Genomic DNA, 16,847 nt, shown 5'->3' on the forward strand with positions numbered 1-16,847 from the left:
CATATGTATACATGTGCCATGCTGGTGCGCTGCACCCACTAACTCATCATCTAGCATTAGGTATATCTCCCAGTGCTATCCCTCCCCCCTCCCACCACCCCACCACAGTCCCCAGAGTGTGATATTCCCCTTCCTGTGTCCATGTGATCTCATTGTTCAATTCCCACCTATGAGTGAGAATATGTGGTGTTTGGTTTTTTGTTCTTGCGATAGTTTACTGAGAATGATGATTTCCAATTTCATCCATGTCCCTACAAAGGACAAGAACTCACCATTTTTTATGGCTGCATAGTATTCCATGGTGTATATGTGCCACATTTTCTTAATCCAGTCTATCATCGATGGACATTTGGGTTGGTTCCAAGTCTTTGCTATTGTGAATAATGCCGCAATAAACATACATGTGCATGTGTCTTTATAGCAGCATGATTTATAGTCATTTGGGTATATACCCAGTAATGGGATGGCTGGGTCAAATGGTATTTCTAGTTCTAGATCCCTGAGGAATCGCCACACTGACTTCCACAATGGTTGAACTAGTTTACAGTCCCACCAACAGTGTAAAAGTGTTCCTATTTCTCCACATCCTCTCCAGCACCTGTTGTTTCCTGACTTTTTAATGATTGCCATTCTAACTGGTGTGAGATGGTATCTCATAGTGGTTTTGATTTGCATTTCTCTGATGGCCAGTGATGATGAGCATTTTTCCATGTGTTTTTTGGCTGCATAAATGTCTTCTTTTGAGAAGTGTCTGTTCATGTCCTTCGCCCACTTTTTGATGGGGTTGTTTGTTTTTTCTTGTAAATTTGTTTGAGTTCATTGTAGATTCTGGATATTAGCCCTTTGTCAGATGAGTAGGTTGTGAAAATTTTCTCCCGTTTTGTAGGTTGCCTGTTCTCTCTGATGGTAGTTTCTTTTGCTGTGCAGAAGCTCTTTAGTTTAATTAGATCCCATTTGTCAATTTTGTCTTTTGTTGCCATTGCTTTTGGTGTTTTGGACATGAAGTCCTTGCCCATGCCTATGTCCTGAATGGTAATGCCTAGGTTTTCTTCTAGGGTTTTTATGGTTTTAGGTCTAACGTTTAAATCTTTAATCCATCTTGAATTGATTTTTGTATAAGGTGTAAGGAAGGGATCCAGTTTCAGCTTTCTACATATGGCTAGCCAGTTTTCCCAGCACCATTTATTAAATAGGGAATCCTTTCCCCATTGCTTGTTTTTCTCAGATTTGTCAAAGATCAGATAGTTGTAGGTATGCGGCGTTATTTCTGAGGGCTCTGTTCTGTTCCATTGATCTATATCTTTGTTTTGGTACCAGTACCATGCTGTTTTGGTTACTGTAGCCTTGTAGTATAGTTTGAAGTCAGGTAGTGTGATGCCTCCAGCTTTGTTCTTTTGGCTTAGGATTGACTTGGCAATGCAGGCTCTTTTTTGGTTCCATATAAACTTTAAAGTAGTTTTTTCCAATTCTGTGAAGAAAGTCATTGGTAGCTTGATGGGGATGGCATTGAATCTGTAAATTACCTTGGGCAGTATGGCCATTTTCACGATATTGATTCTTCCCACCCATGAGCATGGAATGTTCTTCCATTTGTTTGTATCCTCTTTTATTTCCTTGAGCAGTGGTTTGTAGATCTCCTTGAAGAGGTCCTTTACATCCCTTGTAAGTTGGATTCCTAGGTATTTTATTCTCTTTGAAGCAATTGTGAATGGGAGTTCACTCATGATTTGGCTCTCTGTTTGTCTGTTGTTGGTGTATAAGAATGCTTGTGATTTTTGTACATTGATTTTGTATCCTGAGACTTTGCTGAAGTTGCTTATCAGCTTAAGGAGATTTTGGGCTGAGACAATGGGGTTTTCTAGATATACAATCATGTCATCTGCAAACAGGGACAATTTGACTTCCTCTTTTCCTAATTGAATACCCTTTATTTCCTTCTCCTGCCTAATTGCCCTGGCCAGAACTTCCAACACTATGTTGAATAGGAGTGGTGAGAGAGGGCATCCCTGTCTTGTGCCAGTTTTCAAAGGGAATGCTTCCAGTTTTTGCCCATTCAGTATGATATTGGCTGTGGGTTTGTCATAGATAGCTCTTATTATTTTGAAATACGTCCCATCAATACCTAATTTATTGAGAGTTTTTAGCATGAAGGTTGTTGAATTTTATCAAAGGCTTTTTCTGCATCTATTGAGATAATCATGTGGTTTTTGTCTTTGGCTCTGTTTATATGCTGGATTACATTTATTGATTTGCGTATATTGAACCAGCCTTGCATCCCAGGGATGAAGCCCACTTGATCATGGTGGATAAGCTTTTTGACGTGCTGCTGGATTCGGTTTGCCAGTATTTTATTGAGGATTTTTGCATCAGTGTTCATCAAGGATATTGGTCTAAAATTCTCTTTTTTGGTTGTGTCTCTGCCCGGCTTTGGTATCAGAATGATGCTGGCCTCATAAAATGAGTTAGGGAGGATTCCCTCTTTTTCTATTGATTGGAATAGTTTCAGAAGGAATGGTACCAGTTCCTCCTTGTACCTCTGGTAGAATTCGGCTGTGAATCCATCTGGTCCTGGACTCTTTTTGGTTGGTAAACTATTGATTATTGCCACAATTTCAGCTCCTGTTATTGGTCTATTCAGAGATTCAACTTCTTCCTGGTTTAGTCTTGGGAGAGTGTATGTGTCGAGGAATTTATCCATTTCTTCTAGATTTTCTAGTTTATTTGCGTAGAGGTGTTTGTAGTATTCTCTGATGGTAGTTGGTATTTCTGTGTGATTGGTGGTGATACCCCCTTTATCATTTTTTATTGTGGCTATTTGATTCTTCTCTCTTTTTTTTCTTTATTAGTCTTGCTAGCAGTCTATCAATTTTGTTGATCCTTTCAAAAAAACCAGCTCCTGGATTCACTAATTTTTTGAAGGGTTTTTTGTGTCTCTATTTCCTTCAGTTCTGCTCTGATTTTAGTTATTTCTTGCCTTCTGCTAGCTTTTGAATGTGTTTGCTCTTGCTTTTCTAGTTCTTTTAATTGTGATGTTAGGGTGTCAATTTTGGATCTTTCCTGCTTTCTCTTGTGGGCATTTAGTGCTATAAATTTCCTTCTACACACTGCTTTGAATGCGTCCCAGAGATTCTGGTATGTTGTGTCTTTGTTCTCGTTGGTTTCAAAGAACATCTTTATTTCTGCCTTCATTTCGTTATGTACCCAGTAGTCATTCAGGAGCAGGTTGTTCAGTTTCCATGTAGTTGAGCAGCTTTGAGTGAGATTCTTAATTCTGAGTTCTAGTTTGATTGCACTGTGGTCTAAGAGATAGTTTGTTATAATTTCTGTTCTTTTACATTTGCTGAGGAGAGCTTTACTTCCAACTATGTGGTCAATTTTGGAATAGGTGTGGTGTGGTGTGGTGCTGAAAAAAATGTATATTCTGTTGATTTGGGGTGGAGAGTTCTGCAGATGTCTATTAGGTCCGCTTGGTGCAGAGCTGAGTTCAATTCCTGGGTATCCTTGTTGACTTTCTGTCTCGTTGATCTGTCCAATGTTGACAGTGGGGTGTTAAAGTCTGCCATTATTAATGTGTGGGAGTCTAAGTCTCTTTGTAGGTCACTCAGGACTTGCTTTATGAATCTGGGTGCTCCTGTATTGGGTGCATATATATTTAGGATAGTTAGCTCTTCTTATTGGATTGACCCCTTTACCATTATGTAATGGCTTTCTTTGTCTCTTTTGATCTTTGTTGGTTTAAAGTCTGTTTTATCAGAGACTAGGATTGCAACCCCTGCCTTTTTTTGTTTTCCATTTGCTTGGTAGATCTTCCTCCATCCTTTTATTTTGAGCCTACGTGTGTCTCTGCATGTGAGATGGGTTTCCTGAATACAGCACACTGATGGGTCTTGACTCTTTATCCAACTTGCCAGTCTGTGTCTTTTAATTGGAGAATTTAGTCCATTTACATTTAAAGTTAATATGGTTATGTGTGAATTTGATCCTGTCATTATGATGTTAGCTGGCTATTTTGCTCGTTAGTTGATGCAGTTTCTTCCTAGTCTCGATGGTCTTTACATTTTGGCATGATTTTGCAGCAGCTGGTACCAGTTGTTCCTTTCCATGTTTAGCGCTTCCTTCAGGAGCTCTTTTAGGGCAGGCCTGGTGGTGACAAAATCTCTCAGAATTTGCTTGTCTGTAAAGGATTTTATTTCTCCTTCACTTATGAAGCTTAGTTTGGCTGGATATGAAATTCTGGGTTGAAAATTCTTTTCTTTAAGAATGTTGAATATTGGCCCCCACTCTCTTCTGGCTTGTAGGGTTTCTGCCGAGAGATCCGCTGTTAGTCTGATGGGCTTCCCTTTGAGGGTAACCCGACCTTTCTCTCTGGCTGCCCTTAACATTTTTTCCTTCATTTCATCTTTGGTGAATCTGACAATTATGTGTCTTGGAGTTGCTCTTCTCGGGGAGTATCTTTGTGGTGTTCTCTGTATTTCCTGAATCTGAACGTTGGCCTGCCTTGCTAGATTGGGGAAATTCTCCTGGATAATATCCTGCAGAGTGTTTTCCAACTTGGTTCCATTCTCCCTGTCACTTTCAGGTACACCAATCAGACGTAGATTTGATCTTTTCACATAGTCCCATATTTCTTGGAGGCTTTGCTCATTTCTTTTTATTCTTTTTTCTCTAAACTTCCCTTCTCGCTTCATTTCATTCATTTCATCTTCCATTGCTGATACCCTTTCTTCCAGTTGATCACATTGGCTCCTGAGGCTTCTGCATTCTTCACGTAGTTCTTGAGCCTTGGTTTTCAGCTCCATCAGCTCCTTTAAGCACTTCTCTGTATTGGTTATTCTAGTTATACATTCTTCTAAATTTTTTTCAAAGTTTTCAACTTCTTTGCCTTTGGTTTGAATGTCCTCCCGTAGCTCAGAGTAATTTGATCGTCTGAAGCCTTCTTCTCTCAGCTCATCTAAGTCATTCTCCATCCAGCTTTGTTCCGTTGCTGGTGAGGAACTGCGTTCCTTTGGAGGAGGAGAGATGCTCTGCGTTTTAGAGTTTCCAGTTTTTCTGTTCTGTTTTTCCCCCATCTTTGTGGTTTTATCTACTTTTGGTCTTTGATGATGGTGATGTACAGATGGGTTTTCGGTGTGGACGTCCTTTCTGTTTGTTAGTTTTCCTTCTAACAGACAGGACCCTCAGCTGCAGGTCTGTTGGAGTACCCTGCCATGTGAGGTGTCAATGTGCCCCTGCTGGGGGGTGCCTCCCAGTTAGGCTGCTCGGGGGTCAGGGGTCAGGGACCCACTTGAGGAGGCAGTTTGCCGGTTCTCAGATCTCCAGCTGCGTGCTGGGAGAACCACTGCTCTCTTCAAAGCTGTCAGGCAGGGACATTTAAGTCTGCAGAGGTTACTGCTGTATTTTTGTTTGTCTGTGCCCTGCCCCCAGAGGTGGAGCCTACAGAGGCAGGCAGGCCTCCTTGAGCTGTGGTGGGCTCCACCCAGTTCGAGCTTCCCGCCTGCTTTGTTTACCTAAGCAAGCCTGGGCAATGGCGGGCGCCCCTCCCCCAGCCTCGCTGCTGCCTTGCAGTTTGATCTCAGACTGCTGTGCTAGCAATCAGCGAGACTCCATGGGCGTAGGACCCTCTGAGCCAGGTGTGGGATATAGTCTCGTGGTGCGCCGTTTTTTAAGCCGGTCTGAAAAGAGCAATATTCGGGTGGGAGTGACCCGATTTTCCAGGTGCGTCCGTCACCCCTTTCTTTGACTCGGAAAGGGAACTCCCTGACCCCTTGCGCTTCCCAGGTAAGGCAATGCCTCGCCCTGCTTCGGCTCGCGCACGGTGCGCGCACCCACTGGCCTGCGCCCACTGTCTGGCACTCCCTAGTGAGAGGAACCTGGTACCTCAGATGGAAATGCAGAAATCACCCGTCTTCTGCGTCGCTCACGCTGGGAGCTGTAGACCGGAGCTGTTCCTATTCGGCCATCTTGGCTCCTCCCCGAGAATCCTCCATTCTTATAAGTGGGAAACAGGCCACTACCTTCCACTAAATAAGCCAGAATCTCGATTTTCTTATCTGTAAAATGATGATAATCATAATCGTCCCTGCCTTACAGTGTTATTGTGAGAACCAAGTCACCAAATTGATGAAAAGCTCTAAATCCCATCCTACAGTTACCCCCTAGTAGATGTTAACTGTTACGATGATCACTAACAATAGTGAGAACGAATGAGTGCTAGTTTATGCCAAGCACTGTGCTAAGCACTTCACTTGAAGTGTGGGCTTTAGTTCTTGCAGTAACCCCAAGAGGAGGTGCCGTTGTTGTTCTGTACTAGTGTGCAGATGAGGAGCTGGTTAAAAGCACCCCCAAGGGAGCAAAAATTGGCTCCTGGTTGGGGGCGGTGGTAAATGCAAGAAAATCACCCTTTTTATGGATAAAGCACAGAAAGACATATAGTCTCTAAACGACTGTACAGTGGAGCTGCGCTATTAACATTTCATGAGCAGGAGGAGGTGGAAGGCAATAGGGGAAAAATGTCTGCAAAGCCTCTTTAGAAAGGTGATGATGAAAACAGGGTTGAGAAATCGGAAATTAGATGGAAGGTTTGGGAAGCCAAATTGCAGGCAGATCCATCCCCAGCCCATACTCCGTGCAAGTAATCAAGGCTAGAACTTCTAAACTCGCATCCTTTCACCCCACCCCAAGATCAAGAACCGGCAGGGAGAACCAAACCTTCCCATGGTGACCTTGGAAGAAATGAGCCCAACATCTAGGAAATTACTTTGAACTTAGAAGAAAGGTTCCATGCAGACCCAGAGGGTGGTTGTTATTCTTGACACCAATGGTGCAGTCCCAGATTGTCCTGGGAATCAAGTCCCAAGCTTTTCTTTGGCCTGTGAAAGGACAGGGGAGCACAGGCCTGGGGGACAGAGCCTGTAGATGCCTACCCTGATCTCTGTGAGGAGCTGAGAGCCAGCTAATGGCACGGGTGAGTTTAGGTCTTCGTTAGCCCTCGGATGTCTGGGGAGAGGCTGACAGGGCTAAATCCTCCTGGAAACACTTCCCAAAGGACTGAAAGCTTTTCCATCCCTATCGCCTTAGCTGCTAACCTCTGGGCACTGAGCTTCTAATTGGAGGAAGGGGTACCGTGAGGGCTGGCAGGCTGCAGCCGTAAGATGGGAAACTCCACTGGAGCTGCAATGATGGTCGCAGAATGACTAATTCCTGCCACCCCACCCCCATGTATGTGAACAAAACCATTCAGCAAAAGTAAAAATCAACCAGGAACTTACTTACAGGCAACATTTTACAATATACTAAGCCATTTTATATCCATCATAGCCATGAGACATCATTGCCATCAATATTATTATAATTAGAAAAGTCAGGGAAGAGGGACAGCAGAACCTCAGCTCAAAACAGCTAGGGGTTTTTCTCCAGAGGGACCTGGTAGACTAGAGACTTTCAAACTGTTTTTGGTTGTGACTAAACTTGGAGATACATTTTACATTGTAAACAGGTACGTGCACATGTGTATATGTCAAACTAAATAAAAGTGTTCTGAAATAATACTTGTCCTTCATGTGAACCATGTGCTTCGATGTTTTCTATGATAGTTGAGGGTAGACTATTTTTAAGGTGCTCATGATCCCCTAAAACGATTTCATGGGTCACAAGTCATCATGGGTCACAAGTCTAGATTCAAACCACACTGTCAATGAATACCAGTTACTCCGTAAGACAGTGAGACCCAGGAGGAAAGAATCTGGATTCTGTGGTCAGAACTCTGTGGTCCAAGCTCCAAAATTAACAGTCACTGCTGTGGAGATTTCAGCCAAGTTCTTCACTTCTCTAATCCAGATGTTCCTCACTAGCCAGTTGGGAATAATGTGTGTAGGACCCAGCCCCAAAGACTGCTTTGAATGTGCAGTGAAATAATGCCTATGAGGCACTCATCACATGCTTGACATACAGAAAGCAGCCACTGCATTGTTATTGTCATCACTATTACTGTTGCTATTGTGGTTGTGTTGCCTTTAATGAATATAGAAGGTGGCACGTGCACCAAATTGTGGTCATTTGGGAACTCAAGGCTGGATAAAGCAGAGGTAGAAATAAAGCCCAGCCCAAAGAGAGAGGAAGATGTGTCCCAGTAAAAAGCAAGAACAAGGAAAGCATCCTAGATGAAGAGAGACATGATGAGGAGCCCCAGGGTGGATGAACGGAAGGGGTTGTTATCCCCACCACAAGTCTGTGTGTGTGTGTGTGTGTGTGTGTGTGTGTGTGTGTGTGTGTGTGAAAGAAAGAGAAAGAGAGAGGAGAGAGAGCAGAGAGAGAGGTGGGTGTGTGGGAAATATTTGGCTTCAGAAATCCTCACATACAAAATATTTTTCTTTTGTTGCGGGAGTCCCAGGCCTGTTTGTTTGTAGATGGCAGCAAGTTGCAAAACAAATTCCCGAAGAGACTGCTATGGCCCAGGCAAACCTGGAAGCTTGTAATGCACTAATAGAAAATTATACACTTCATTTTCTGACTGCCAACTCCTGTCCAAAGATTATCTTAAATACAATTCTGGGTGCACAGCTTGCCTGACTCCTGACTCACAGGCTGTGTTTACTGAGCAGCCGAAATTGTTGGTGAACCTGCAAAAATAGCCAGTTCGACCTGCAAATCACTGCGTTCAGGCCAGAAGCTGCATGCCAGGCCCTCGCCTCTGCCCTCACCCCACAGGACAGACAGTCCAGGTGCTCCTAGGAGCCAGGCTGTCAGTGTGAGTGTGCATGCATGGGTGTGCATGTGTGAATGAATGTGTGTACATGTGCTCTCACATGCCCACGTGGACAGCAGCAAAAACAAATGGCTCCCAGGAGCAGTGAAGGAGGAGGCTGTTTTTCACTGAGTGAGGTGGTTGCTGCTTGTACCTGAGACCCAGGACTGGAAAGGAAGAACCAAAAATCCCGATGATCATCGTCATCATAGTAATATAAAAAGGACCAGCATTTGTTGAGTGCCAGGCACTGTGCTAAACTCTTTAATTGAAAAAACACATTTACTCTTCCCGACAACTGTATGAGACAGCTGTTACTATCACACCCACTTTACAGAAGAGGAATCTGGGGCTTAGAGAAGTTAAGCAGCCAGCCCAAGGTCAAGCGCCTGGTCAGTGGCCGAGCAAGGATTTGGACAATTTGACTGAAAGCATCGTCTTCAGGGAGGCAGCCGACAGATGCGTTTTCCATCTGGGAGAAGGTGGTTTTTCTGAACTGGGCTCAGAACTGTTCCAGGTTCCATCCTGAGATGCAAAAATGTTGCTGACACCTTCAGGCAGGTTCCAGTGGTGGGGCAGGCAAGGAGGAGAGCTAGCAGAGCTTGCTTGAATGCTGTCCTTCCAATAAGCACAAAGAGGGCAATATCTGAGCTGGAATGGCTCTTTGGCTTCTCAGATAGGGACGAAATTGAGACCCAGGAAGGGAAAGTCACTTGCTCAGGGGCACACAGCAAGTAAGTGGCTAAGCCGAGATGAGAATCTACGTTGACAGACTCCCAGTCTAGAATGTTCCCAGCAACATAATAAACATGGATTAAGTATGTATCATCCACAAGAAACTGTGCTAAGTATGTGGTATTAGCTCAGTTATTTCTCACAACAATCTGTTATGTCCTATTATGATCCCTATTTTACAGAGGGGGAAAAGATGGCACAGAGAGGTTAAGCAACTTTCTCGAGATGGCACAGCCAGGAAATGCGCTATGTCCTTCATAGCCAAAATAGGAGCTATTGTCCTATCCTGTTACCCTCCCATCTCATTTGTCCACAACTGCCTGTTCTCTCCCTACCCCTACCTGCTTCCTGAAGAAACCACATGGTTCTCTCCTGGCCTTGATCTCAAGGAGTTTGGTCTGGACTGGGTGTAGAAGGAAGCCCAGAAGACTCTAAACAGATGCAGTTGTCCCCATTCCTCATCACGCTGTGTATGGCCGGCCACCCAGTGACCTCAAAGCCAATGTCGACCGGATCTGATAGGCTCAGCTACATGTGTAGCTGGGCGTAGCTCTGGGACTCATCTGTAAGACGTGACTAACAGCTTCACACCCTCCAAAGCATTCCATTTTGAATCAGGTGTCACCTGAGATGGAAAAGGCTTTTGTTTAATTTGGGTTATCTGGGTGGCAGTTGTATTTTTTTTTTTAACTTCACTCTACCCTTTTTTATAGCTGTAGATAATCTTTCTTTCTGTAGACAGGCCGAGAAATGTAACCACATTTATGGGTCAGGCTTTGCACACAGTCATCATTCAGAGAGTGGAGACAGAGCAGTAACTCTCTGGGCAGGGATGGCACCCTTGTGGGCTCTATTTTTTCTCCCCAGAGCTCATGGAGTGGAGGGTGGGTGAAGGTGACACCTTCAAGAGGAGAATAGAAAATGAGATTTTAGCCCAGGTACAAGGAGAGCAAAAACAGAATGAGAAGGAGGCTGAGGACAGACCTGGGAGAGGTGTTTAATGATGTCTCACCTGCCTCAGTGTTTGACCTGCCCAGTGCAGGAGACAGAAGCAAAAGTTTCCTTCAGGCCTCAGGCTCTGGAGACAGACACTTGAGCTAAAATCATGATGATTAACTTACTAGCCATGCTACTCTGAGCAAGTGACTTAGCTTCTCTAGGTCTCCATTTCCTCAGCTACAAAATGAAGATGTTAAAAACACACCATGGGATTATTACAAAGATATGTAACTTGAACATTGTGCCTGGTGCACCAGGAGTATTCAAAAATGTTAGGTGTTATTTGCATGCATGTGGATGAGATTCAGAACATCATGCTGAGTGAAAGAAGCCAGACACAAAGCAGGGCATTGGTTTCAAATTACAGAAGAGACAAAACTAGACTATGGTAAAAGAAATCACAACAGTGGTTACCACTGAGGTGGGAGATGGGGAGGCGTTGACTAGGAAGGGGTGCAAAGGATCTCCCTTGGGTGATGGTACTGTTCTGTCTCGATAGAGATGTGCATGCATTGAACTGCATGCTTAAGATCTGTAAATGTTACTATATATAAATTATACTCCCATAAAAAATTATCAGAGAAAAACAGAATTATTATTCTATTTATGCTTAACATTTTGTGTCCCAGTATAACATCCTTTTTTTGTTTTAAATAAACAACAGGAAAAAAAAATTTATTTCTCACAGTTCTAGAGGCTGAGAAGTCCAAGATCAAGGTACCAGCATTTGGCATCTGGTGAGGGCCTTCTTGCTGTGTACTCCAGAGGGAAGGAGTGCTATGTCCTTACATGGCAGAAGGCAGAAGGCAAGAGAGCCAGGCCTGCATGAAGCCTCTTTTAGAGGGGGCTTAATTTCATTCATGAGGAGATCATCATGACCTAATCACCTCTTAAGGGCTCTACTTCTTAATATCTTTACATTGGCAATTAAGTTTCAACACCTGAATTTTGGAGGGGACATATTCAAACCATAGTACACAGTGTGCTCAGAGAGTAGGGAACATGAAGGGAGAGGCTAGCAGGCCTGTGTTGTCCTGGAGGCAATGTGGCACTTTACAAGGTATGTGGATAAATAATGCTCAGAGTTGCATCTCAGAAAAGTAATGTAGGAGCACAGAGGATTGATTGGAAAGGGAAAGACTGGGGTATGTAACAGTCCAGGGAAAAGATGGTGATGGCCTGGACAGAGTGTTTTCCTTGCTTCCCATGCGGCTAACACAGCCCTCTTCTGATCACCTGGGCACATCCCTGGCACCTATCTAATCAAACTCACACTCACATAACCAGAACAGAGTGCAACTTGAATTCTCAGACTTCCTACACTGGACTTCCAGATCCTAAAAGGGAGACCTGAAGCATGCCCCATACTCACAAATGTGTTGTTGAATGAGCATGAACAAGTGAAGAGATAAGTGAATGCATGTCACGCACACATGCACAGGGAAGCACAGATAAGAGACACATCCAAAGAGTAAGGTGACCTAGAGGTATGTTACAGACCAAGTCTGGGTCTATGCACAGACCTGCCTGATTCCAACAAGACCAATAGTGTCTAGCATTTAGTGGGAACCTACTCTACACATGTATACAAATTCCACTTAAATTCCCCCAGAGTAGGTGTATATTTTATTTCTGATAGAAAATTGGAGAGCATCTCCTAACCCCACATTTCACTGAGGCAGAAATCAGTCCAAGGCTCATATCTAATACATGAATAAATGAGCTCATTCATTCTTTGCTCACAAGTAACTAGGACTAGAGGAGCATGCCACCACACCTGGCTAATTAAAAAAAAATTTTTTTTTTTTAGAGACAGGGTCTCACTATGCTGTCCAGGCTGGTCCCAAACTCCTGGCTTCAACTGATCCTCCTGTCTCAGTCTTTCCTTTTTAAAGGCAACCTCAATTAGTTTCAAAAATCCTCCTCTTATCTGTTTTGTTATTAAAGAAAATCCAATTTCTTAATGAGGAATCCTTCAGTGGTGGACACCAAGCTAGATTAAACATAAAGAGGGATGCATTGACTTTCTTAGCTGGAAAGTCCAGGGATAGTTTGGCTTCAGGAACAGCTGGATTCAGAGGCTCTCTTCGTCTCCCAACCTACTTTCCATCACATCGTCCTCATCCTCGGGGAGCTTTCCTGTGCGTGGTGGCCAGAGGGCTGTTGTGGCTCTGGACTTACCAACCAGCAGGTCAGCACAAGAGCGGGGGCCTCTTTGTGGGCCACTTCTGTAAAACCCTAGGGTTGATTGATGAGTCTTATTGGATGGGGAATGAGAGAAGGGTTTTCCAAAGAGCCATCAGTCAAAAATGGTGTCGTTTCAGGAGGCATTTTTATTGTTGTGACTGCTGATCTTGTTATCAAACCCTCCAACCAGTACAAGTAAATGAATAGACTGAATTGAATTGAGAACCAACCCAAGCAAAATTGAATAAATTTCAAACCATCAGTGGTCTTTTTAGGTGAGACAATACTTGAACTGTCCTAAGCTCCAAGCTAAGAATCAAAGGACATTTGTTTCTTATTGGTGTCTCTGCTGCCTCGTTTCTCTGTCCTGATATCTCTTCTCCAGTCATGCACTACCTTCAGGTGTTTGGAGACCCTCATTTGGGGGCCAAAATAACATTGCAGTTTTGACACCAGGTAAGTTTTACTCTCTTTTCCTTCTAAGACAAGACACATATTACATACCCTAAGGATATTTTCACACTTAAAATGTCTCTCTAGGTTCAATACTGATTGTCTTCCCCCTACTCACTGAGTATAGTTGTTTTTACTCCTCCTGATGAGTGTGACAAGTGTGTGACCTTGGGATGTCATTAACTTCTCTAAAAAGGGGAAGACTTTATCTTTCCAGCATGCCTCATGGGATCATAAGATCCAGAGAAGCTAATGCAAGTGAAGATATTTTGAAAATCACAAGTCCTTGGAGTAAGAGTTACAAGAAGGAATTTCAAATGTACAGACAGAAAGACCCTCATCTTGACCCTTAGCCCCCTGCAGGCTGCCAAGGTGGGTTTTGTTGGCTATGGCCCTGAAGGAGAAACTTGCTGAAGGAGAAACTTGCTGTCCTTATAAGCCCCAACCCAAGACTGAGCAGAAAGATGCTCATTTAACTCTGTTGGGGCCGGGGTGGGGGGTGGGTTGTGGCCTTGAAAACCCTGCCACTCCCCATGCCCTCTGTCCAGCTCCTACAAGGTCCTTTAACATATCCAGGACAAAATTTAAACTGTATGTACCCTCTGACTCAGAAAATCTCCCTTACTAAAGTATTCATTTATGCATTCTGAGACACATGTAAAAGAGGGCTCATTGTATCACATTTGTAATAAAAACACCACACAATGCATTTATTAAGCATTTATAATGAAGGAGAGTGTTAAATACATTAAGCATTTATTAAGAAGGAGAGTGTTAAATATATTAAGGTACGTCTGAATTATGAAATGCTTGGCAGTCCCCAAAAAAGAATGAAGCTTAGGTCTAAGCTCTGATATGGAGCAGGGCCATACAATGTTTATTTTGTTTCATGGAAAAAGTAGGTTTCATAAGAAATCATTCATTTATTCATTCAACATCAATAAACATGATTGGCCATCTACTAATGCCAGGCCCTCTCCCAAGAATGCAACAGCGAACGACACAGACACAGCCCTTGTTCTCAAGGGGCCTATATTTGGTGTAAAAAACTCCTGGTGCCACATTCTCAGAAAATGCCTGCTTGCAGTGACTACCCCAGAATGAGATTCAAGGAAGGGCATAGAGGCACGGGGGAAAGAGGAGGGTGGCGTTTTCACTTCGTCCATTATACATTTCTATGTTGTTTGAATTATTTTTACAACGTGCATTTATCAGTTTGTAATTTTTGTAAAACCAATAGAGGAAACAAAATAAATGAACTGTGTGCACATGTGAGCACACACCATCCATAAACAGCCAGGCTGGGAGAAGACCAGGAGAGGGCAGGAGAGAATCCGCATGAGAGACTGATTCCCTGTGACCAGCAGCTGGAAGGGAATTGCTCCTGGAGGGAGCAAGTTGCTAAAGTGCTCCTTCCTCTGAGTGCTGGGACTCAGGCCCCTGGGGCCCTGCATACAGAGGAGGCAGAAACCAGCTCTCATGCCCTGTGCCCATTTTGCAATAGGAGGTAGGTTCTGCCCAAATCTGAGAGGGAAACCCTCACCTGGACTCCAGCATCTTGTCCTGGCCCCATCCCTGCTTCTTCCAGGCACAGGACAACCTGTGCCCCTTGCAAAACACAGAGGTCAAGGGCTAGCAATACAGCTCATGGGCCATGGAACCCCAGGCAACTCCCTTCACCTCTCTGGGCCTCAGCATTCTCATCTATAAAATGAAGAGGCTGATGATGATAGCTGTGGTGAGGATTCAGTGAGTTAAAACATGGCAAGTCCTTAGAGGAGTGCCCAGCACACAGCAAGAGTTCAAGAAGTGTTTGGCATCCTCAGAGCTGTTGTTAGTATTGCCTCCCACCAGAACTATCCTCCAACGCCATAAACAGAACAAGGTTTCTAGCTGTTTCCACTGGGCCCCAGTGGCTTTGGGATATCATTCTCATCCAGTAAATCTGCCCTCTGCATTGGGCATCTCAGATCCAGAGGGCCTTGAAGATCCCACAGTCCAATCTCCCACTTTACAGATGCAACCACTGAGGCCCAGGGAGGCCAAACTTGAGCTCCTGAAACTCACTGCGAATATAGTGGGGAAGGTGTATGTGGGTGGATTCATCCCTCTGCCTCTGTGTTGAAAGGTGTGTTGGTAGAAAGAGAAGCTCTGAGCAAGTACTTAGTTTGATTTCTGCACCAAAGTAATCTTGCTGGGACAGGTGGATTCTAAACACCATATCCTGTAGTGTAATAACGATGCTATTAAAATTTTCCTGTGATTTAGTAATATTGTCCTATGAATATGCTTAAATGCAAATTTCTTGCTGTTACATGAATTTACATGTATTTTATGCACTTTTAAAAACTTTTTATTTTGAAATAATTTCAGACTTAATGAGTTACAAAGATAGCAGAGTTTCTACCTACCCTTCATCCAAACTCCCCTAACATTAACGTCTTGCATAACCACAGTACAAAGATCAAAACTAAGAAATCAACATTGATGCAATATTAGTAACTAAATTACAGACTTTTTTTTGGATTTTCTTTTCCTCTTCCAGGATCCAGTGTAGGATACCATGTAGCACGCAGTCCTCGTGGCTCCTTAATCTCTAAAGTGCACTTCACATAGGCCAACCTTTTAGGACACAGGGCAAGGCAGAAAAAAAAAAACGAGTCAGTCCGCAGGGGTAAATGGATATAGCCTGGCTTACCGCCCAACCTAAACTGTGTGCACTACCCTCCCAAGCCTGTCATTTTGCCATTTCTCCTCCGCCACATCATACATTTACCATAATCAGATACGGTCTTGTTTATTTATTGCTTGTTTATTGTTTACCTTCCCCCAGTATAATGGGATTTCCATGGCAAAGGGACCTGGACCATCCCATCCACTACTGTATTCATAGTCCCTGTTCACATAGTACACATAGTAGCTATTCAATAAATATTTATACATGAATAAATAAATGAATCAATCAATATTTAGAGGCCAAACCCCATGTTGAGTTCGCAAAACCCACAGCAGTTTTTTTCTCCCTTCAGAATGCTTCTGTGGCTGGGATAATTTGTGCCATTCTAGAGTGAGAATTTCTCATGTCAGCCTCCTGCCAGCACCTCTGGTTCACCTGGCACCGCTCCTCCTCATACTCCCCATCAGCCTGGCTGAGCTGACTCCTGGAACTGCAGTGGGATTCACCTGTTGGTGCTTCTGCCATCTTTCTCAAGCTCCCATCTTCAATATCTGGCCCCGCCTGCTGCCCCTGGTGCCTCTCTGGTGTCAGCCACCCTTCCTACCCTTGTCATTCCTCTCTGCAGGCAGGTGCACCTTGACTCCAAGGGCTCACCTATTTCTCTAGACTTATACTGTCCAACGTAGTAGCCACTGGCTAAATGTGGCTGCTAAGCACTTGCACTGTGGCCAGTCGAATTGAGATGTGCTGTGAGTGCAAAGTACACACCTGATTTCAAAGAGTTAGTAGGAAAAAGGAATATAAAAATCTTGATCACTTGATTATCATTTTAGTATTAAAATGATAATATTTGGGATGTATTGGGTTAAACAAAATATATCATTAAAATTAATTTCACCTGTTTGTTTTTACTTTTTAAAGATAGCTACTCGAAAACTTAAAATCACATATGTGACTCACATTATATTTCTATTGGACAGCTCTGCTGCAGACAGAATGTCTCCACAACCATCCATTTCATTTGCTATAAAAGCCCCAGAACTGGCACTGAGC

General features: G+C 43.6%; 1 long non-coding RNA gene across 2 annotated transcripts in view; it reads right to left on the bottom strand.

The window, feature by feature from the left end:
• The window catches only part of LOC134808811 (uncharacterized), an 89,162-nt gene that overhangs the window by 52,553 nt on the left and 19,762 nt on the right, over positions 1-16,847 (bottom strand). Inside the window, exon 2 of one of the 2 annotated variants that reach the window (XR_010152598.1) lies at positions 15,633-15,739. This is a non-coding gene — a long non-coding RNA (uncharacterized LOC134808811). Of the gene's footprint in view, positions 1-15,583; positions 15,740-16,847 lie in introns of those variants that run through there. The other variant, XR_010152597.1, reaches the window with a different exon arrangement.

This window comes from Pan troglodytes, chromosome 18 (assembly GCF_028858775.2).
Source record: "Pan troglodytes isolate AG18354 chromosome 18, NHGRI_mPanTro3-v2.0_pri, whole genome shotgun sequence".
Classification (NCBI taxonomy): domain Eukaryota; kingdom Metazoa; phylum Chordata; class Mammalia; order Primates; family Hominidae; genus Pan; species Pan troglodytes.